We start from the raw sequence: 24585 nt of genomic DNA on the forward strand, positions 1-24585 counted from the left end.
ACTGTATAATGTCTCATTCCCAGCAGTCACCTCTCCAGTCATTACCCAGACACATCCCCTGGTGTTACTGTATAATGTCCCATTCCCATCAGTCACCGCTCCAGTCATCACCCCGACACATCCCCTGGTGTTACTGTATAATGTCCCATTCCCAGCAGTCACCTCTCCAGTCATCACCCAGATACATTCCCCAGTGTTACTGTATAAAGTCCCATTCCCAGTAATCATCTCTCCAGTCATCACCCAGACACATCCCCTGGTGTTACTGTATAATGTCCCATTCCTGGCAGTCTCCTCCCCAGTCATCACCCAGACACATCCCCTGGTGTTACTGTATAATGTCCCATTCGCAGCAGTCACCTCCCCAGTCATCACCCAGATACATCCCCTGGTGTTACTGTATAATGTCCCATTCGCAGCAGTCACCTCCCCAGTCATCACCCAGACACATCCCCTGGTGTTACTGTATAATGTCCCATTCCCAGCAGTCACCTCTCCAGTCATCACCCAGACACATCCCCTGGTGTTACTGTACAATGTCCCATTCCCAGCAGTCACCTCTCCAGTCATCACCCAGACACATCCCCCCGATGTTACTGTATCATGTCCCATTCCCAGCAGTCACCTCTCCAGTCATCACCCAGACACATCCCCTGGTGTTACTGTATAATATCCCATTCCCAGCAGTCACCTCTCCAGTCATCACCCAGACACATCCCCTGGTGTTACTGTATAATGTCCCATTCCCAGTAGTCACCTCTCCAGTCATCACCCAAACACATCCCCTGATATTACTGTATAATGTCCCATTCCGAGCAGTCACCTCTCCAGTCATCACCAAGACACATCCACTGGTGTTTCTGTATAATGTCCCATTCCCAGCAGTCACTTCTGCAGTCATCACAAAGATACATCCCCCCGGTGTTACTGTATAATGTCCTAGTCCCAGCAGTCACCTCTCCAGTCATCACCCAGACACATCCCCTGGTGTTACTGTATAATGTCCCATTCCCAGCAGTCACCTCTCCAGTCATCACCCAGACACATCCCCTGGTGTTACTGTATAATGTCCCATTCCCAGCAGTCACCTCTCCAGTCATCACCCAGACACATCCCCTGGTGTTACTGTATAATGTCCCATTCCCAGCAGTCACCTCTCCACTCATCACCCAGACACATCCCCTGGTGTTACTGTATAATGTCACATTCCCGGCAGTCTCCTCCCCAGTCATCACCCAGACACATCCCCTGGTGTTACTGTATAATGTCCCATTCCCAGCAGTCACCTCTCCAGTCATCACCCAGACACATCCCCTGGTGTTACTGTATAATGTCCTATTCCCAGCAGTCATCTCCCCAGTCTTCACCCATACACATGCCCTGGTGTTAGTGTATAATGTCCCCTTCCTAGCAGTAACCTCCCCAGTCATCACCCAGACACATCCCCCAGTGTTACTGTATAAAGTGCCATTCCCAGCAGTCACCTCTCCAGTCATCACCCAGATACATCCCCTGGTGTTACTGTATAATGTCCCATTCCCCGCAGTCACCTCTCCAGTCATCACCCAGATACATCCCCCGGTGTTACTGTATAATGTCCTATTCCCAGCAGTCATCTCTCCAGTCTTCACCCAGACACATCCCCTGGTGTTACTGTATAAGGTCCCCTTCCTAGCAGTAACCTCCCCAGTCATCACCCAGACACATCCCCCAGTGTTACTGTATAGTCCCATTCCCAGCAGTCACCTCTCCAGTCAACACCCAGACACATCCCCTGGTGTTACTGTATAATGTCCCATTATCAGAAGTCACCTCTCAAGTCATCACCCAGACACATCCCCTGGTGTTCATGTATAATGTCACATTCCCAGTAATTATCTCTCCAGTCATCACCCAGATACATTCCCTGGTGTTACTGTATAATGTCCCATTCCCAGCAGTCACCTCTCCAGTCATCACCCAGATACATCCCCTGGTGTTACTGTATAATGTCCCATTCCCAGCAGTCACCTCTCCAGTCATTACCCAGACACATCCCCTGGTGTTACTGTATAATGTCCTATTCCCAGCAGTCACCTCTCCAGTCATCACCCAGACACATCCCCTGGTGTTACTGTATAATGTCCCATTCCCAGCAGTCACCTCTCCAGTCATCACCCAGACACATCCCCTGGTGTTACTGTATAATGTCCCATTCCCAGCAGTCTCCTTCCCAGTCATCACCCCGACACATCCCCTGGTGTTACTGTATAATGTCCCATTCCCAGCAGTCACCTCTCCAGTCATCATCCAGACACATTCCCTGGTGTTACTTTATAATGTCCCATTATCAGCAGTCACCGCCCCAGTCATCACCCAGACACATCCCCTGGTGTTACTGTATAATGTCCCATTCCCAGCAGTCACCTCTCAATTTATCACCCAGACACATCCCCCGGTGTTACTGTATAATGTCCCATTCCCAGCAGTCACCTCTCAAGTTATCACCCAGACACATCCCCCGGTGTTACTGTATAATGTCCCATTCCCAGCAGTCACCTCTCCACTCATCACCCAGACACATCCCCTGGTGTTACTGTATAATGTCACATTCCCGGCAGTCTCCTCCCCAGTCATCACCCAGACACATCCCCTGGTGTTACTGTATAATGTCCCATTCCCCGCAGTCACCTCTCCAGTCTTCACCCAGACACATCCCCTGGTGTTACTGTATAATGTCCCCTTCCTAGCAGTAACCTCCCCAGTCATCACCCAGACACATCCCCCAGTGTTACTGTATAAAGTCCCATTCCCAGCAGTCACCTCTCCAGTCATCACCCAGACACATCCCCTGGTGTTACTGTATAATGTCCCCTTCCCAGCAGTCACCTCTCCAGTCATCACCCAGACACATCCCAGGTGTCACTGTATAATGTCCTATTCCCAGTAATCATCTCTCCAGTCATCACCCAGACACATCACCTGGTGTTACTGTATAATGTCCCCTTCCCAGCACTCTCCTCTCCCGTCATCACCCAGACACATCCCCTGGTGTTACTGTATAATGTCCCAATCCTGGCAGTCCTCTCCAGTCATCACCCAGATACATCCCCTGGTGTTACTGTATAATGTCCCCTTCCTAGCAGTAACCTCTCCAGTCATCACCAAGACATATCCCCTGGTGTTACTGTATAATGTCCCATTATCAGCAGTCACCTCTCCTGTTATCACCCAGACACATCCCCCGGTGTTACTGTATAATGTCCCATTCCCAGCAGTCACTTCTGCAGTCATCACAAAGATACATCCTCCTGGTGTTACTGTATAATGTCCCATTCCCAGCAGTCACTTCTGCAGTCATCACAAAGATACATCCCCCCGGTGTTACTGTATAATGTCCTATTCCCAGCAGTCACCTCTCCAGTCATCACCAAGATACATCCCCTGGTGTTACTGTATAATGTCCCATTATCAGCAGTCACCTCTCCTGTTATCACCCAGACACATCCCCCGGTGTTACTGTATAATGTCCCATTCCCAGCAGTCACTTCTGCAGTCATCACAAAGATACATCCTCCTGGTGTTACTGTATAATGTCCCATTCCCAGCAGTCACCTCTCCAGACATCACCCATACACATCCCCTGGTGTTACTGTATAATGTCCCCTTCCTAGCAGTCACCTCAACAGTCATTACCCAGACACATCCCCCGGTGTTACTATATAATGTCTCATTCCCAGCAGTCACCTATCCAGTCATTACCCAGACACATCCCCCAGTGTTACTATATAATGTCCCATTATCAGCAGTCACCTCTCAAGTCATCACCCAGACACATCCCAGGTGTTACTGTACAATGTCCCATTCCCAGCAGTCACTTCTGCAGTCATCACAAAGATACATCCCCCCGGTGTTACTGTAAAACGTCCTATTCCCAGCAGTCACCTCTCCAGTCATCACTCAGACACATCCCCTGATGTTACTGTATAATGCTCCATTCTCAGCAGTCACCTCTCCAGTCATCACCCATACACATCCCCTGGTGTTACTGTATAATGCTCCATTCCCAGCAGTCACCTCTCCAGTCATCACCGAGATACATTCCCTGGTGTTACTGTATAATGTCTCATTCCCAGCAGTCACCTCTCCAGTCATCACCCAGATACATTCCCTGGTGTTACTGTATAATGTCTCATTCCCAGCAGTCACCTCTCAAGTCATTACCCAGACACATCCCCCGGTGTTACTGTATAATGTCCTAGTCCCAGCAGTCACCTCTCCAGTCATCACCCAGATACATCCCCTGGTGTTACTGTATAATGTCCCCTTCCCAGCAGTCATCACCCCGACACATCCCCTGGTGTTACTGTACAATGTCCCAATCCCAGCAGTCACCTCTCCAGTCATCACCCAGACACATCCCCTGGTGTTACTGTATAATGTCCCATTCCCAGTAGTCACCTCTCCAGTCATCACCCAGACACATCCCCTGGTGTTACTGTATAATGTCCCCTTCCAACCAGTCACCTCCCCAGTCATCACCCACACACATCCCCTGGTGTTACTGTATAATGTTCCATTCCCACCAGTCACCTCTCCAGTCATCACCCAGACACATCCCCTGGTGTTACTGTATAATGTCCCCTTCCCAGCAGTCATCACCCCGACACATCCCCTGGTGTTCCTGTATAATGTCCCATTCCCAGCAGTCACCTCTCCAGTCATCACCCAGATACATTCCCTGGTGTTACTGTATAATGTCCCATAATCAGCAGTCACGTCTCAAGTCATCACCCAGACACATCCCCTGGTGTTACTGTATAATGTCCCATTCCCGGCAGTCTCCTCCCCAGTCATCACCCAGACACATCCCCTGGTGTTACTGTATAATGTCCGATTCCCAGGAGTCACCTCTCCAGTCATCACCCAGATACATCCCCCCGATGTTACTGTATAATGTCCTATTCCCAGCAGTCACCTCTCCAGTCATCACCTAGACACATCTCCTGGTGTTACTGTATAATGTACCATTCCCAGCAGTCATCTCTCCAGTCATCACCCAGACACATCCCCTGGTGTTAATGAATAATGTCCCATTCCAAGTAATCATCTCTCCAGTCATCACCCAGACACATCCCCTGGTGTTACTGTATAATGTCCCATTCCCAGCAGTCACCTCTCCAGTCATCACCCAGAAACATCCCCTGGTGTTACTGTATAATGTCCCATTCCCAGCAGTCACCTCTCCAGTCATCACGCAGATACATCCCCTGGTGTTACTGTATAATGTCCCATTCCCAGCAGTCACCTCTCCAGTCATTACCCAGACACATCCCCCGGTGTTACTGTATAATGTCCCATTCCCAGCAGTCACCTCTCCAGTCATCACCCAGACACATCCCCTGGTGTTACTGTAAACGTCCCATTCCCAGCAGTCTTCTCTCCAGTCATCACCCAGACACATCCCCTGGTGTTACTGTAAATGTCCCATTATCAGCAGTCACCTCTCCAGTCTTCACCCAGACACATCCCCTGGTGTTACTGTATAATGTCCCATTCCCAGCAGTCACCTCTCCAGTCTTCACCCAGACACATCCCCTGGTGTTACTGTATAATGTCCCATTCCCAGCAGTCATTACCCAGAGACATCCCCCGGTGTTACTGTATAATGTCTCATTCCCAGCAGTCACCTCTCCAGTCATCACCAAGACACATCCCCTGGTGTTTCTGTATAATGTCCCATTCCCAGCAGTCACCTCTCCAGTCATCACCCAGACACATCCCCTGGTGTTACTGTATAATGTCCCATTCCCAGCAGTCACCTCTCCAGTCATCACCCAGACACATCCCCTGGTGTTACTGTATAATATCCCATTCCCAGCAGTCACCTCTCCAGTCATCACCCAGACACATCCCCTGGTGTTACTGTATAATGTCCCATTCCCAGCAGTCACCTCTCCAGTCATCACCCAGACACATCCCCTGGTATTACTGTATAATGTCCCATTCCCAGCAGTCACCTCTCCAGTCATCACCAAGACATATCCCCTGGTGTTACTGTACAATGTCCCATTCCCAGCAGTCACTTCTGCAGTCATCACAAAGAAACATCCCCCCGGTGTTACTGTATAATGTCCTATTCCCAGCAGTCACCTCTCCAGTCATCACCAAGATACATCCCCTGGTGTTACTGTATAATGTCCCATTATCAGCAGTCACCTCTCCTGTTATCACCCAGACACATCCCCCGGTGTTACTGTATAATGTCTCATTCCCAGCAGTCACTTCTCCAGTCATCACCCAGACACATCCCCTGGTGTTACTGGATAATGTCCCATTCCCAGCAGTAACCTCTCCAGTCATCACCCAGACACATCCCCTGGTGTTACTGTATAATGTCCCATTCCCAGCAGTCACCTCTCCAGTCATCACCCAGACACATCCCAGGTGTTACTGTACAATGTCCCATTCCCAGCAGTCACTTCTGCTGTCATCAGAAAGATACATCCCCCCGGTGTTACTGTATAAAGTCCCATTCCCAGCAGTCACCTCTCCAGACATCACCCACACACATCACCTGGTGTTACTGTATAATGTCCCCTTCCTAGCAGTCACCTCAACAGTCATCACCCACACACATCCCTCGGTGTTACTGTATAATGTCCCATTCAAACCAATCTCCTCTCAAGCCATCACCCAGACACATCCCCCGGTGTTACTGTATAATGTCCCATTCCCAGCAGTCACCTCTCCAGTCATTACCCAGACACATCCCCCGGTGTTACTGTATAATGTCTCATTCCCAGCAGTCACCTCTCCAGTCATCACCCAGATACATCCGCTGGTGTTAATGTATAATGTCCCATTCCCAGCAGTCACCTCTCAAGTCTTCACCCAGACACATCCCCTGGTTTTACTTTATAATGTCCCATTCCCAGCAGTCACCTCTCCAGTCATCACCCAGACACATCCCCCCGATGTTACTGTATCATGTCCCATTCCCAGCAGTCACCTCTCCAGTCATCACCCAGACACATCCCCTGGTGTTAATGTATAATATCCCATTCCCAGCAGTCACCTCTCCAGTCATCACCCAGACACATCCCCTGGTGTTACTGTATAATGTCCCATTCCCAGTAGTCACCTCTCCAGTCATCACCCAAACACATCCCCTGATATTACTGTATAATGTCCCATTCCGAGCAGTCACCTCTCCAGTCATCACCAAGACACATCCCCTGGTGTTTCTGTATAATGTCCCATTCCCAGCAGTCACTTCTGCAGTCATCACAAAGATACATCCCCCCGGTGTTACAGTATAATGTCCTAGTCCCAGCACTCACCTCTCCAGTCATCACCCAGATACATCCCCTGGTGTTACTGTATAATGTCCTATTCCCAGCAGTCACCTGTCCAGTCATCACCCACACACATCCCCTGGGGTTACTGTATAATGTTCCATTCCCACCAGTCACCTCTCCAGTCATCACCCAGACACATCCCCTGGTGTTACTGTATAATGTCCCCTTCCCAGCAGTCATCACCCTGACACATCCCCTGGTGTTCCTGTATAATGTCCCATTCGCAGCAGTCACCTCCCCAGTCATCACCCACACACATCCCCTGGTGTTACTGTATAATGTTCCATTCCGACCAGTCACCTCTCCAGTCATCACCCAGACACATCCCCTGGTGTTACTGTACAATGTCCCATTCCCAGCAGTCACCTCTCCAGTCATCACCCAGACACATCCCCCCGATGTTACTGTATCATGTCCCATTCCCAGCAGTCACCTCTCCAGTCATCACCCAGACACATCCCCTGGTGTTACTGTATAATGTCCCATTCCCAGTAGTCACCTCTCCAGTCATCACTCAGACACATCCCCTGGTGTTACTGTATAATATCCCATTCCCAGCAGTCACCTCTCCAGTCATCACCCAGACACATCCCCTGGTGTTACTGTATAATGTCCCATTCCCAGTAGTCACCTCTCCAGTCATCACTCAGACACATCCCCTGGTGTTACTGTATAATATCCCATTCCCAGCAGTCACCTCTCCAGTCATCACCCAGACACATCCCCTGGTGTTACTGTATAATGTCTCATTCCCAGCAGTCACCTCTCCAGTCATTACCCAGACACATCCCCTGGTGTTACTGTATAATGTCTCATTCCCAGCAGTCACCTCTCCAGTCATTACCCAGACATCCCCTGGTGTTACTGTATAATGTCCCATTCCCATCAGTCACCGCTCCAGTCATCACCCCGACACATCCCCTGGTGTTACTGTATAATGTCCCATTCCCAGCAGTCACCTCTCCAGTCATCACCCAGATACATTCCCCAGTGTTACTGTATAAAGTCCCATTCCCAGTAATCATCTCTCCAGTCATCACCCAGACACATCCCCTGGTGTTACTGTATAATGTCCCATTCCTGGCAGTCTCCTCCCCAGTCATCACCCAGACACATCCCCTGGTGTTACTGTATAATGTCCCATTCGCAGCAGTCACCTCCCCAGTCATCACCCAGATACATCCCCTGGTGTTACTGTATAATGTCCCATTCGCAGCAGTCACCTCTCCAGTCATTACCCAGACACATCCCCCCGATGTTACTGTATCATGTCCCATTCCCAGCAGTCACCTCTCCAGTCATCACCCAGACACATCCCCTGGTGTTACTGTATAATATCCCTTTCCCAGCAGTCACCTCTCCAGTCATCACCCAGACACATCCCCTGGTGTTACTGTATAATATCCCTTTCCCAGCAGTCACCTCTCCAGTCATCACCCAGACACATCCCCTGGTGTTACTGTATAATGTCCCATTCCCAGTAGTCACCTCTCCAGTCATCACCCAAACACATCCCCTGATATTACTGTATAATGTCCCATTCCGAGCAGTCACCTCTCCAGTCATCACCAAGACACATCCACTGGTGTTTCTGTATAATGTCCCATTCCCAGCAGTCACTTCTGCAGTCATCACAAAGATACATCCCCCCGGTGTTACTGTATAATGTCCTAGTCCCAGCAGTCACCTCTCCAGTCATCACCCAGATACATCCCCTGGTGTTACTGTATAATGTCCTATTCCCAGCAGTCACCTGTCCAGTCATCACCCACACACATCCCCTGGGGTTACTGTATAATGTCCCATTCCCAGCAGTCACCTCTCCAGTCATCACCCAGACACATCCCCTGGTGTTACTGTACAATGTCCCATTCCCAGCAGTCACCTCTCCAGTCATCACCCAGACACATCCCCCCGATGTTACTGTATCATGTCCCATTCCCAGCAGTCACCTCTCCAGTCATCACTCAGACACATCCCCTGGTGTTACTGTATAATATCCCCTTCCCAGCAGTCATCACCCCGACACATCCCCTGGTGTTCCTGTATAATGTCCCATTCGCAGCAGTCACCTCCCCAGTCATCACCCAGACACATCCCCCCGATGTTACTGTATCATGTCCCATTCCCAGCAGTCACCTCTCCAGTCATCACTCAGACACATCCCCTGGTGTTACTGTATAATATCCCATTCCAGCAGTCACCTCTCCAGTCATCACCCAAACACATCCCCTGATATTACTGTATAATGTCCCATTCCGAGCAGTCACCTCTCCAGTCATCACCCAGACACATCCCCTGGTGTTACTGTATAATGTCCGATTCCAAGTAATCATCTCTCCAGTCATCACCCAGACACATCCCCTGGTGTTACTGTATAATGTCCCATTCCCAGCAGTCACCTCTCCAGTCATCACCCAGAAACATCCCCTGGTGTTACTGTATAATGTCCCATTCCCAGCAGTCATTACCCAGAGACATCCCCCGGTGTTACTGTATAATGTCTCATTCCCAGCAGTCATCTCTCCAGTCATCACCCAGACACATCCCCTGGTATTACTGTATAATGTCCCATTCCCAGCAGTCACCTCTCCAGTCATCACCAAGACATATCCCCTAGTGTTACTGTAAAATGTCCTTGTCCCAGCAGTCCCCTCTCCAGTCATCACCAAGACACATCCCCTGGTGTTTCTGTATCATGTCCCATTCCCAGCAGTCAACTCTCCAGTCATCACCCAGACACATCCCCTGGTGTTAATGTATAATGTCCCATTCCCAGTAGTCTCCTCCCCAGTCATCACCCAGACACATCCCCTGGTGTTACTGTATAATGTCCGATTCCCAGCAGTCACCTCTCCAGTCATCACCCAGATACATCCCCCCGATGTTACTGTATAATGTCCTATTCCCAGCAGTCACCTCTCCAGTCATCACCTAGACACATCCCCTGGTGTTTCTGTATCATGTCCCATTCCCAGTAGTCACCTCTCCAGTCATCACCCAAACACATCCCCTGATATTACTGTATAATGTCCCATTCCCAGTAGTCACCTCTCCAGTCATCACCCAGACACATCCCCTGGTGTTACTGTATAATGTCCGATTCCCAGCAGTCACCTCTCCAGTCATCACCCAGATACATCCCCCCGATGTTACTGTATAATGTCCTATTCCCAGCAGTCACCTCTCTAGTCATCACCTAGACACATCCCCTGGTGTTAATGTATAATGTCCCATTCCCAGCAGTCACCTCTCCAGTCATCACCAAGACACATCCCCTGGTGTTTCTGTATCATGTCCCATTCCCAGCAGTCAACTCTCCAGTCATCACCCAGACACATCCCCTGGTGTCACTGTATCATGTCCCATTCCCAGCAGTCACCTTCCCAGTCATCACCCAGACATATCCCCTGGTGTTACTGTATAATGTCCCATTCCCAGTAGTCACCTCTCCAGTCATCACCAAGACACATCAACTGGTGTTACTGTATAATGTCCCATTCCCAGTAGTCACCTCCCCAGTCATCACCCAGACACATCCCCCGGTGTTACTGTATAATGTCCGATTCCCAGCAGTCACCTCTCCAGTCATCACCAAGACATATCATCTGGTGTTACTGTATAATGTCCTATTCCCAGCAGTCATCTCTCCAGTCATCACCCAGACACATCCCCTGGTGTTACTGTATAATGTCCCCTTCCCAGCAGTCATCTCTACAGTCATCACCCCGACACATCCCCTGGTTTAACTATATAATGTCCTATTCCCAGCAGTCACCTCTCCAGTCATCACCCAGACACATCCCCTGGTGTTACTGTATAATGTCCTATTCCCAGCAGTCACCTCTCCAGTCATCACCCAGACACATCCCCTGGTGTTACTGTATAATGTCCCATTCCCAGCAGTCACCTCTCCAGTCATCACCCAGACACATCCCCTGGTGTTACAGTATAATGTCCCATTCCCAGCAGTCACCTCTCCTGTTATCACCCAGACACATCTCCGGGTGTTACTGTATAATGTCCCATTCCCAGCAGTCACCTCTCCAGTCATCACGCAGATACATCCCCTGGTGTTACTGTATAATGTCCCATTCCCAGCAGTCACCTCTCCAGTCATCACCCAGACACATCCCCTGGTGTTACTGTATAATGTCCCATTCCCAGCAGTCACCTCTCCAGTCATTACCCAGACACATCCCCTGGTGTTACTGTATAATGTCCCATTCCCAGCAGTCACCTCTCCAGTCATCACCCAGACACATCCCCTGGTGTTACTGTATAATGTCCCATTCCCAGCAGTCACCTCTCCAGTCATCACCCAGACACATCCCCTGGTGTTACTGTATAATGTCCCATTCCCAGCAGTCTCCTTCCCAGTCATCACCCCGACACATCCCCTGGTGTTACTGTATAATGTCCCATTCCCAGCAGTCACCTCTCCAGTCATCACCCAGACACATTCCCTGGTGTTACTGTATAATGTCCCATTATCAGCAGTCACCTCTCCAGTCTTCACCCAGACACATCTCCTGGTGTTACTGTATAATGTCCCATTCCCAGCAGTCACCTCTCAAGTCTTCACCCACACACATCCCCTGGTGTTACTGTATAATGTTCCATTCCCACCAGTCACCTCTCCAGTCATCACCCAGACACATCCCCTGGTGTTACTGTATAATGTCCCCTTCCCAGCAGTCATCACCCCGACACATCCCCTGGTGTTCCTGTATAATGTCCCATTCGCAGCAGTCACCTCCCCAGTCATCACCCAGACACATCCCCTGGTGTTACTGTATAATGTCCCATTCCCAGCAGTCACGTCTCCAGTCATCACCCAGACACATCCCCTGGTGTTACTGTACAATGTCCCATTCCCAGCAGTCACCTCTCCAGTCATCACCCAGACACATCCAGCCGATGTTACTGTATCATGTCCCATTCCCAGTAGTCACCTCTCCAGTCATCACCCAAACACATCCCCTGATATTACTGTATAATGTCCCATTCCCAGAAGTCACCTCTCCAGTCATCACCCAGACACATCCCCCGGTGTTACTGTATAATGTCCCATTCCCAGTAGTCACCTCCCCAGTCATCACCCAGACACATCCCCCGGTGTTACTGTATAATGTCCTATTCCCAGCAGTCATCTCTCCAGTCATCACCCAGACACATCCCCTGGTGTTACTGTATAATGTCCCCTTCCCAGCAGTCATCTCTACAGTCATCACCCCGACACATCCCCTGGTTTAACTATATAATGTCCTATTCCCAGCAGTCACCTCTCCAGTCATCACCCAGACACATCCCCTGGTGTTACTGTATAATGTCTCAATCCCAGCAGTCACCTCTCCAGTCATTACCCAGACACATCCCCTGGTGTTACTGTACAATGTCCCATTCCCAGCAGTCACCTCTCCAGTCATCACCCAGACACATCCAGCCGATGTTACTGTATCATGTCCCATTCCCAGTAGTCACCTCTCCAGTCATCACCCAAACACATCCCCTGATATTACTGTATAATGTCCCATTCCCAGTAGTCACCTCTCCAGTCATCACCCAAACACATCCCCTGATATTACTGTATAATGTCCCATTCCGAGCAGTCACCTCTCCAGTCATCACCAAGACACATCCCCTGGTGTTTCTGTATAATGTCCCATTCCCAGCAGTCACTTCTGCAGTCATCACAAAGATACATCCCCCCGGTGTTACTGTATAATGTCCTATTCCCAGCAGTCACCTCTCCAGTCATCACCCAGATACATCCCCTGGTGTTACTGTATAATGTCTCATTCCCAGCAGTCACCTCTCCAGTCATCACCCAGACACATCCCCTGGTGTTACTGTATGTCTCATTCCCAGCAGTCACCTCTCCAGTCATTACCCAGACACATCCCCTGGTGTTACTGTATAATGTCTCATTCCCAGCAGTCACCTCTCCAGTCATCACCCAGACACATCCCCTGGTGTTACTGTATAATGTCCCATTCCCAGTAGTCACCTCTCCAGTCATCACCCAAACACATCCCCTGATATTACTGTATAATGTCCCATTCCCATCAGTCACCGCTCCAGTCATCACCCCGACACATCCCCTGGTGTTACTGTATAATGTCCCATTCCCAGCAGTCACCTCTCCAGTCATCACCCAGATACATTCCCCAGTGTTACTGTATAAAGTCCCATTCCCAGTAATCATCTCTCCAGTCATCACCCAGACACATCCCCTGGTGTTACTGTATAATGTCCCATTCCTGGCAGTCTCCTCCCCAGTCATCACCCAGACACATCCCTTGGTGTTACTGTATAATGTCCCATTCGCAGCAGTCACCTCTCCAGTCATCACCCAGATACATCCCCTGGTGTTACTGTATAATGTCCCATTCGCAGCAGTCACCTCCCCAGTCATCACCCAGACACATCCCCTGGTGTTACTGTATAATGTCCCATTCCCAGCAGTCACCTCTCCAGTCATCACCCAGACACATCCCCTGGTGTTACTGTACAATGTCCCATTCCCAGCAGTCACCTCTCCAGTCATCACCCACACATCCCCCAGATGTTACTGTATCATGTCCCATTCCCAGCAGTCACCTCTCCAGTCATCACCCAGACACATCCCCTGATATTACTGTATAATGTCCCATTCCGAGCAGTCACCTCTCCAGTCATCACCAAGACACATCCCCTGGTGTTTCTGTATAATGTCCCATTCCCAGCAGTCACTTCTGCAGTCATCACAAAGATACATCCCCCCGGTGTTACTGTATAATGTCCTATTCCCAGCAGTCACCTCTCCAGTCATCACCCAGATACATCCCCTGGTGTTACTGTATAATGTCTCATTCCCAGCAGTCACCTCTCCAGTCATCACCCAGACACATCCCCTGGTGTTACTGTATGTCTCATTCCCAGCAGTCACCTCTCCAGTCATTACCCAGACATCCCCTGGTGTTACTGTATAATGTCTCAATCCCAGCAGTCACCTCTCCAGTCATTACCCAGACACATCCCCTGGTGTTACTGTATAATGTCCCATTCCCATCAGTCACCGCTCCAGTCATCACCCCGACACATCCCCTGGTGTTACTGTATAATGTCCCATTCCCAGCAGTCACCTCTCCAGTCATCACCCAGATACATTCCCCAGTGTTACTGTATAAAGTCCCATTCCCAGTAATCATATCTCCAGTCATCACCCAGACACATCCCCTGGTGTTACTGTATAATGTCCCATTCCTGGCAGTCTCCTCCCCAGTCATCACCCAGACACATCCCATGGTGTTACTGTATAATGTCCCATTCGCAGCAGTCACCTCTCCAGTCATCACCCAGATACATCCCCTGGTGTTACTGTATAATGTCCCATTCGCAGCAGTCACCTCCCCAGTCATCACCCAGACACATCCCCTGGTGTTACTGTATAATGTCCCATTCCCAGCAGTCACCTCTCCAGTCATCACCCAGACACATCCCCTGGTGTTACTGTACAATGTCCCATTCCCAGCAGTCACCTCTCCAGTCATCACCCACACATCCCCCCGATGTTACTGTATCATGTACCATTCCCAGCAGTCACCTCCCCGACACATCCCCTGGTGTTACTGTATAATGTTCCATTCCCACCAGTCACCTCTCCAGTCATCACCCAGACACATCCCCTGGTGTTACTGTATAATGTCCCCTTCCCAGCAGTCATCACCCCGACACATCCCCTGGTGTTCCTGTATAATGTCCCATTCCCAGCAGTCACCTCTCCAGTCATCACCCAGATACATTCCCTGGTGTTACTGTATAATGTCCCATAATCAGCAGTCACGTCTCAAGTCATCACCCAGACACATCCCCTGGTGTTACTGTATAATGTCCCATTCCCGGCAGTCTACTCCCCAGTCATCACCCAGACACATCCACTGGTGTTACTGTATAATGTCCGATTCCCAGCAGTCACCTCTCCAGTCATCACCCAGATACATCCCCCCGATGTTACTGTATAATGTCCTATTCCCAGCAGTCACCTCTCCAGTCATCACCTAGACACATCTCCTGGTGTTACTGTATAATGTACCATTCCCAGCAGTCATCTCTCCAGTCATCACCCAGACACATCCCCTGGTGTTAATGAATAATGTCCCATTCCAAGTAATCATCTCTCCAGTCATCACCCAGACACATCCCCTGGTGTTACTGTATAATGTCCCATTCCCAGCAGTCACCTCTCCAGTCATCACCCAGAAACATCCCCTGGTGTTACTGTATAATGTCCCATTCCCAGCAGTCATTACCCAGAGACATCCCCCGGTGTTACTGTATAATGTCTCATTCCCAGCAGTCATCTCTCCAGTCATCACCCAGACACATCCCCTGGTATTACTGTATAATGTCCCATTCCCAGCAGTCACCTCTCAAGTCATCACCAAGACATATCCCCTAGTGTTACTGTAAAATGTCCTTGTTCCAACCAGTCACCTCCCCAGTCATCACCCATACACATCCCCTGGTGTTACTGTATAATGTCCCATTCCCAGCAGTCACCTCTCCAGTCATCACCAAGACATATCCCCTAGTGTTACTGTAAAATGTCCTATTCCCAGCAGTCACCTCTCCAGTCATCACCCAGACACATCCCCTGGTGTTACTGTATAATGTCCCATTCCTGGCAGTCTCCTCCCCAGTCATCACCCAGACACATCCCCTGGTGTTCCTGTATAATGTCCCATTCGCAGCAGTCACCTCCCCAGTCATCACCCAGACACATCCCCTGGTGTTACTGTATAATGTCCCATTCCCATCAGTCACCGCTCCAGTCATCACCCCGACACATCCCCTGGTGTTACTGTATAATGTCCCATTCCCAGCAGTCACCTCTCCAGTCATCACCCAGATACATTCCCCAGTGTTACTGCATAAAGTCCCATTCCCAGTAATCATCTCTCCAGTCATCACCCAGACACATCCCCTGGTGTTACTGTATAATGTCCCATTCCTGGCAGTCTCCTCCCCAGTCATCACCCAGACACATCCCCTGGTGTTACTGTATAATGTCCCATTCGCAGCAGTCACCTCTCCAGTCATCACCCAGATACATCCCCTGGTGTTACTGTATAATGTCCCATTCGCAGCAGTCACCTCCCCAGTCATCACCCAGACACATCCCCTGGTGTTACTGTATAATGTCCCATTCCCAGCAGTCACCTCTCCAGTCATCACCCAGACACATCCCCTGGTGTTACTGTACAATGTCCCATTCCCAGCAGTCACCTCTCCAGTCATCACCCACACATCCCCCCGATGTTACTGTATCATGTCCCATTCCCAGCAGTCACCTCTCCAGTCATCACCCAGACACAACCCCTGGTGTTACTGTATAATATCCCATTCCCAGCAGTCACCTCTCCAGTCATCACCCAGACACATCCCCTGGTGTTACTGTATAATATCCCATTCCCAGCAGTCACCTCTCCAGTCATCACCAAGACACATCCCCTGGTGTTTCTGTATAATGTCCCATTCACAGCAGTCACTTCTGCAGTAATCACAAAGATACATCCCCCGGTGTTACTGTATAATGTCCTAGTCCCAGCAGTCACCTCTCCAGTCATCACCCAGATACATCCCCTGGTGTTACTGTATAATGTCCCCTTCCCAGCAGTCATCACCCCGACACATCCCCTGGTGTTACTGTACAATGTCCCAATCCCAGCAGTCACCTCTCCAGTCATCACCCAGACACATCCCCTGGTGTTACTGTATAATGTCCCATTCCCAGTAGTCACCTCTCCAGTCATCACCCAGACACATCCCCTGGTGTTACTGTATAATGTCCCCTTCCAACCAGTCACCTCCCCAGTCATCACCCACACACATCCCCTGGTGTTACTGTATAATGTTCCATTCCCACCAGTCACCTCTCCAGTCATCACCCAGACACATCCCCTGGTGTTACTGTATAATGTCCCCTTCCCAGCAGTCATCACCCCGACACATCCCCTGGTGTTCCTGTATAATGTCCCATTCCCAGCAGTCACCTCTCCAGTCATCACCCAGATACATTCCCTGGTGTTACTGTATAATGTCCCATAATCAGCAGTCACGTCTCAAGTCATCACCCAGACACATCCCCTGGTGTTACTGTATAATGTCCCATTCCCGGCAGTCTCCTCCCCAGTCATCACCCAGACACATCCCCTGGTGTTACTGTATAATGTCCGATTCCCAGGAGTCACCTCTCCAGTCATCACCCAGATACATCCCCCCGATGTTACTGTATAATGTCCTATTCCCAGCAGTCACCTCTCCAGTCATCACCTAGACACATCTCCTGGTGTTACTGTATAATGTACCATTCCCAGCAGTCATCTCTCCAGTCATCACCCAGACACATCCCCTGGTGTTAATGAATAATGTCCCATTCCAAGTAATCATCTCTCCAGTCATCACCCAGACACATCCCCTGGTGTTACTGTATAATGTCCCATTCCCAGCAGTCACCTCTCCAGTCATCACCCAGAAACATCCCCTGGTGTTACTGTATAATGTCCCATTCCCAGCAGTCACCTCTCCAGTCATCACGCAGATACATCCCCTGGTGTTACTGTATAATGTCCCATTCCCAGCAGTCACCTCTCCAGTCATTACCCAGACACATCCCCCGGTGTTACTGTATAATGTCCCATTCCCAGCAGTCACCTCTCCAGTCATCACCCAGACACATCCCCTGGTGTTACTGTAAACGTCCCATTCCCAGCAGTCTTCTCTCCAGTCATCACCCAGACACATCCCCTGGTGTTACTGTAAATGTCCCATTATCAGCAGTCACCTCTCCAGTCTTCACCCAGACACATCCCCTGGTGTTACTGTATAATGTCCCATTCCCAGCAGTCACCTCTCCAGTCTTCACCCAGACACATCCCCTGGTGTTACTGTATAATGTCCCATTCCCAGCAGTCATTACCCAGAGACATCCCCCGGTGTTACTGTATAATGTCTCATTCCCAGCAGTCATCTCTCCAGTCATCACCAAGACACATCCCCTGGTGTTTCTGTATAATGTCCCATTCCCAGCAGTCACCTCTCCAGTCATCACCAAGACATATCCCCTAGTGTTACTGTAAAATGTCCTTGTTCCAGCAGTCCCCTCTCCAGTCATCACTCAGACACATCCCCTGGTGTTACTGTATAATGCTCCATTCCCAGCAGTCACCTCTCCAGTCATCACCCATACACATCCCCTGGTGTTACTGTATAATGTCCCCTTCCAACCAGTCACCTCCCCAGTCATCACCCATACACATCCCCTGGTGTTACTGTATAATGTCCCATTCCCAGCAGTCTCCTCCCCAGTCATCACCAAGACACATCCCCTGGTGTTTCTGTATCATGTCCCATTCCCAGCAGTCAACTCTCCAGTCATCACCCAGACACATCCCCTGGTGTTACTGTATAATGTCCCATTCCCAGCAGTCACCTCTCCAGTCATCACCCAGATACATTCCCTGGTGTTACTGTAAAATGTCCTTGTCCCAGCAGTCCCCTCTCCAGTCATCACTCAGACACATTCCCTGGTGTTACTGTATAATGTCCCATAATCAGCAGTCACCTCTCAAGTCATCACCCAGACGCATCCCCTGGTGTTACTGTATAATGTCCCATTCCCGGCAGTCTCCTCCCCAGTCATCACCCAGACACATCCCCTGGTGTTACTGTATAATGTCCCATTCCCAGCAGTCAACTCTCCAGTCATCACCCAGACACATCCCCTGGTGTTACTGTATCATGTCCCATTCCCAGCAGTCACCTCCCCAGTCATCACCCAGACATATCCCCTGGTGTTACTGTATAATGTCCCATTCCCAGCAGTCACCTCTCCAGTCATCACCCAGACACATCCCCCGATGTTACTGTATAATGTCCCATTCCCAGTAGTCACCTCCCCAGTCATCACCCAGACACATCCCCCGGTGTTACTGTATAATGTCCCATTCCCAGCAGTCACCTCTCCAGTCATCACCAAGACATATCATCTGGTGTTACTGTATAATGTCCTATTCCCAGCAGTCATCTCTCCAGTCATCACCCAGACACATCCCCTGGTGTTACTGTATAATGTCCCCTTCCCAGCAGTCATCTCTACAGTCATCACCCCGACACATCCCCTGGTTTAACTATGTAATGTCCTATTCCCAGCAGTCACCTCTCCAGTCATCACCCAGACACATCCCCTGGTGTTACTGTATAATTTCCTATTCCCAGCAGTCAACTCTCCAGTCATCACCCAGACACATCCCCCGGTGTTACTGTATAATGTCCCAGTCCCAGCAGTCACCTCTCCAGTCATCACCCAGACACATCCCCTGGTGTTACTGTATAATGTCCCATTCCCAGCAGCCACCTCAACAGTCATCACCCAGACACATCCCCTGGTGTTACAGTATAATGTCCAATTCCCAGCAGTCACCTCTCCTGTTACCACCCAGACACATCCCCGGGTGTTACTGTATAATGTCCCATTCCCAGCAGTCACCTCTCCAGTCATCACGCAGATACATCCCCTGGTGTTACTGTATAATGTCCCATTCCCAGCAGTCACCTCTCCAGTCATTACCCAGACACATCCCCCGGTGTTACTGTATAATGTCCCATTCCTAGCAGTCACCTCTCCAGTCATCACCCAGACACATCCCCCGATGTTACTGTATAATGTCCCATTCCCAGCAGTCACCTCTCCAGTCATCACCCAGACACATCCCCTGGTGTTACTGTAAACGTCCCATTCCCAGCAGTCTTCTCTCCAGTCATCACCCAGACACATCCCCTGGTGTTACTGTAAATGTCCCATTATCAGCAGTCACCTCTCCAGTCTTCACCCAGACACATCCCCTGGTGTTACTGTATAATGTCCCATTCCCAGCAGTCACCTCTCCAGTCTTCACCCAGACACATCCCCTGGTTTTACTTTATAATGTCCCGTTCCCAGCAGTCACCTCTCCAGTCATCACCCAGACACATCCCCCTGGCGTTACTGTATAATGTCCTATTCCCAGCAGTCACCTCTCCAGTCATCACCCAGACACATCCCCCGGAGTTACTGTATAATGTCCCATTCCCAGCAGTCACCTCTCCAGTCATCACCCAGACACATCCCCTGGTGTTACTGTAAATGTCCCATTCCCAGCAGTCTTCTCTCCAGTCTTCACCCAGACACATCCCCTGGTGTTACTGTATAATGTCCCATTCCCAGCAGTCACCTCTCAAGTCTTCACCCAGACACATCCCCTGGTGTTACTGTATAATGTCCCATTCCCAGCAGTCACCTCTGCAGTCATCACCCAGATACATCAACTGGTGTTACTGTATAATGTCCCATTATCAGCAGTCACCTCTCAAGTCATCACCCTGATACATCCCATGGTGTTACTGTACAATGTCCCATTCCCAGCAGTCACCTCTACAGTCATTACCCAGACACATCCCTTGGTGTTACTATATAATGTCCCATTCCTGGCAGTCACCTCCCCAGTCATCACCCACACACATCCCCTGGGGTTACTGTATAATGTCCCATTCCCAGCAGTCACCTCTCCAGTCATCACCCAGATACATCCCCTGGTGTTACTGTATAATGTCCCATTCCCAGCAGTCACCTCTCCAGTCATCACCCAGACACATCCCTTGGTGTTACTGTATAATGTTCCAGTCCCACCAGTCACCTCTCCAGTCATCACCAAGACACATCCCCTGGTGTTACTGTATAATGTCCTATTCCGAGCAGTCATCACCCCGACACATCCCCTGGTGTTCCTGTATAATGTCCCATTCCCAGCAGTAACCTCTCCAGTCATCACCCAGATACATCCCCTGGTGTTACTGTATAATGTCCCCATCCCAGCAGTTACCTCTACAGTCATTACCCAGACACATCCCCTGGTGTTACTATATAATGTCCCATTCCTGGCAGTCTCCTCTCCAGTCATCACCCAGACACATCCCCTGGTGTTACTGTATAATGTCCCATTCCCAGCAGTCACCTCTCCAGTCATCACCCAGATACATCCCCTGGTGTTACTGTATAATGTCCCATTCCCAGCATTTACCTTTCCAGTCATTACCCAGACACATCCCCCGGTGTTACTGTATAATGTCCCATTCCCAGCAGTCACCTTTCCAGTCATTACCCAGACACATCCCCCGGTGTTACTGTATAATGTCCCATTCCCAGCAGTCACATCTCCAGTCATCTCCCAGATACATTCCGTGGTGTTACTGTTTAATGTCCCATTATTAGCAGTCACCTCTCCAGTCAGCAGCTGAATGATCTTGTTGGTGAGTTCCAGGATCTTCTGGTTTTTGTAACTCTCATGTATAAGTGAGTGAGGTGTAGGCACCGTGATGGGTCTCTGGGTGCTGCTCAGTCCTCCTGACACACAGGGACACCAACAGAGTGACTCACACTCACCCAATGTCTTCTTCACAACTGTCTATTCCTGTGTATTGAGGCAGAAACAAAATATCACTGTGACACCCCCAGACCCTCTCACCTCCCCAGTCATGTCCCTGTATTATTACTATAGATATAAGTGAAGTCACTGTGACACTCCCAGATCCCCTTCACCTCCCCAGTCATGTCCCTGTATTATTACTATAGATATAAGTGATGTCACTGTGACACTCCCAGATCCTCTCACCCCCCCCAATCATGTCCTTGTATTATTACTATAGATATAGGTGATGTCACTGTGACATTCCCAGATACTCTCACCTCCCCAGTCATGTCCCTGTATTACTACAGATATAAGTGATGTCACTGTGACACACCCAGATCCCCTCACCTCCCCAGTCATGTCCCTGTATTATTACTATAGATATAAGTGATGTCACTGACACTCCCAGATCCCTCTCACCTCCCCAGTCATGTCCCTGTATTACTATAGATATAAGTGATGTCACTGTGACACTCCCAGATCCCCTCACCTCCCCAGTCATGTCCCTATATTATTACTATAGATATATGTGATGTCACTGTGCCACTCCCAGATCCCCTCACCTCCACAGTCATGTTACTGTATTATTACTATAGATATAAGTGATGTCACTGTGACACTCCCAGATCCCCTCACCTCCCCAGTCATGTCCCTGTATTATTACTATAGATATAAGTGATGTCACTGTGACACCCCCAGATCCCCTCACCTCCCCAGTCATGTCCCTGTATTATTACTATAGATATAAGTGATGTCACTGTGACACCCCCAGATCCCCTCACCTCCCCAGTCATGTCCCTGTATTATTACTATGGATATGTGATGTCACTGTGATACCCCCAGATCCCCTCACCTCCCCAGTCAGCAGGTAGATTATCTCCAGGGTGTCATCGCACTGTTATCCTTGTCCATCCTCGGATGAATGGTAATTAGAAGATATATTTATTTTTTTCTAATTTAAAAAATCAGTTTTGCAGCCTGGAAAAAAATGGATTTATAAAGATTATTTGACATAATCTATTTATGTGAAAATAAACTTGAGAGCGCTGGAATGTGTCAGATGCTATGTGTACCACGATAAAATTGTTACAATAAAAATCTATAAATTAAATACAATAGAATAAAATAGATCTTCTCATACACACTTGTTGTTTATAGCTATTTATGTGATTAAGTGGTTGGAGTGGCAATGTCCTTGGGTGGCCGGATGAATGAGGGAACTTTTGATTCTTAAAAAAAAATAACTTTAGATTCTATTTATGGTCATTGAAGTCCAATTTTATGAAATTTTTAGAAATTAAATCGGCATCTGCCAGGCAATATTAGCTGCCCCTACTCCACACCGCCCTGTTACACGGAACCCGCTTCCCAGTCATCGTGGCTGACACAGACATGATGGCCTAAGTATCACCTTGTATCAATTTTATAATAATAGATACAAATAAAGCAAAGAATTAAAAAACAGCACAAGTAGCAGAAAACGAGAGATATGGTAAGAACTTACCTTTGTTATCTCTCTTTCTACGAAGTCCATAGGGTCCACAGGGTGACCTTGGTGTATAGGTGATGCAGAGTCATCCGTGCAACTTACGGAGTAAATTTTTCCCCCTGGATGCACTGGGTCTCCCTCCTATACCCCGCCCCCGGGCCAGAGGATAAAAGAGAGAAGAAAGTGTGGAACACACAAGAATCACATTCTCACCAGAAGGAGACTGAAAAACTGGTGACCAGATCAAAGCCCATCTGCAGTACAGGTGCGACAGGGCGGGAGTCCTGTGGAACCCTGTGGACTTCGTAGAGATAACAAGGGTAAGTTCTTGCCATATCTCTTATTTTCTACATCAGGGTCCATAGGGTATCCACAGGATACCTTGAGGATGTCCCAAAGCAGTATCCTTTAAGTGTGGGGACGCTCCTGTGCTGGAAGGAGAATCTGCCGCCCCGAAGGAAGCATCCTGAGAGGCGAAGGTATCAAATGCATAATACCTCACAAAGGTATGGACCATGTGGCTGACTTGCACAACTAAACTGCAGAGGCACCACGGCGAGCTGCCCATGAAGGACCCACAGACCGAGTAGAGTGAGCTTTAAGAGAGGATGGTACAGACAGGCCCTCATGAATGTAAGCCTCAGAAATCGCCAAGCAAATCCATCCTGCCAAGGTTTGTTTAGTGGCAGGCCAACCCTTCTTATGGAAACCATAGAGGACAAACAGAGAGTCCGATTTCCTAAATGAACTGGTACGGTCAACATAAATCCTTACAGCCCGTACCACATACAAGGAGGCCTCACCAGCAGATAGGTCTGGGGAATTAAAGGCCGGTACTATAATATTCTCATTGACGTGGAAACTAGATACCACCTTAGGTAGGAACCTAGGGCGAGTGCGCAGCACTGCCCTGTCCATTTGAAAAATTAGGAATAGGGGGAGACATGAGAGAGCCCCCAAATCTGACACTCTTATGGCCGAAGCAATGGCCAGAAGAAACACAGTCTTAGCTGTGAGCCATTTTAAATCCACTGAGCCGAGTGGTTCAAATGGCGGTCCTTGGAGAGCCCTAAGGACCACAGCCAAGTCCCAAGGAGCCACAGGTGGAAAAAAGGGAGGCTGTATGCGAAGTACACCTTGCATAAAAGGTGTGGACATCAGGAAGTGTAGCAAACCTACGCTGAAATCACACAGAGAGGGTGGAAACCTGCACCTTCAGTGAAGAAAGGTGAAGACCATGATCTAAGCCCGCTTGGAGGAAAGCTAA

The 24585-nt window shown here is 49.4% G+C and overlaps 1 pseudogene; it reads right to left on the minus strand.

Moving 5' to 3' along the window:
- Positions 1 to 12271: 12271 nt before the first annotated feature.
- Positions 12272 to 23205, minus strand: LOC148481722 (uncharacterized; annotated as a pseudogene).
- Positions 23206 to 24585: the final 1380 nt, after the last annotated feature.

The sequence above is a fragment of the Taudactylus pleione genome, unplaced genomic scaffold (genome assembly GCF_031769625.1).
Source record: "Taudactylus pleione unplaced genomic scaffold, aTauple2 ptg000569l, whole genome shotgun sequence".
In the NCBI taxonomy this organism is placed as follows: Eukaryota; Metazoa; Chordata; class Amphibia; order Anura; family Myobatrachidae; genus Taudactylus; species Taudactylus pleione.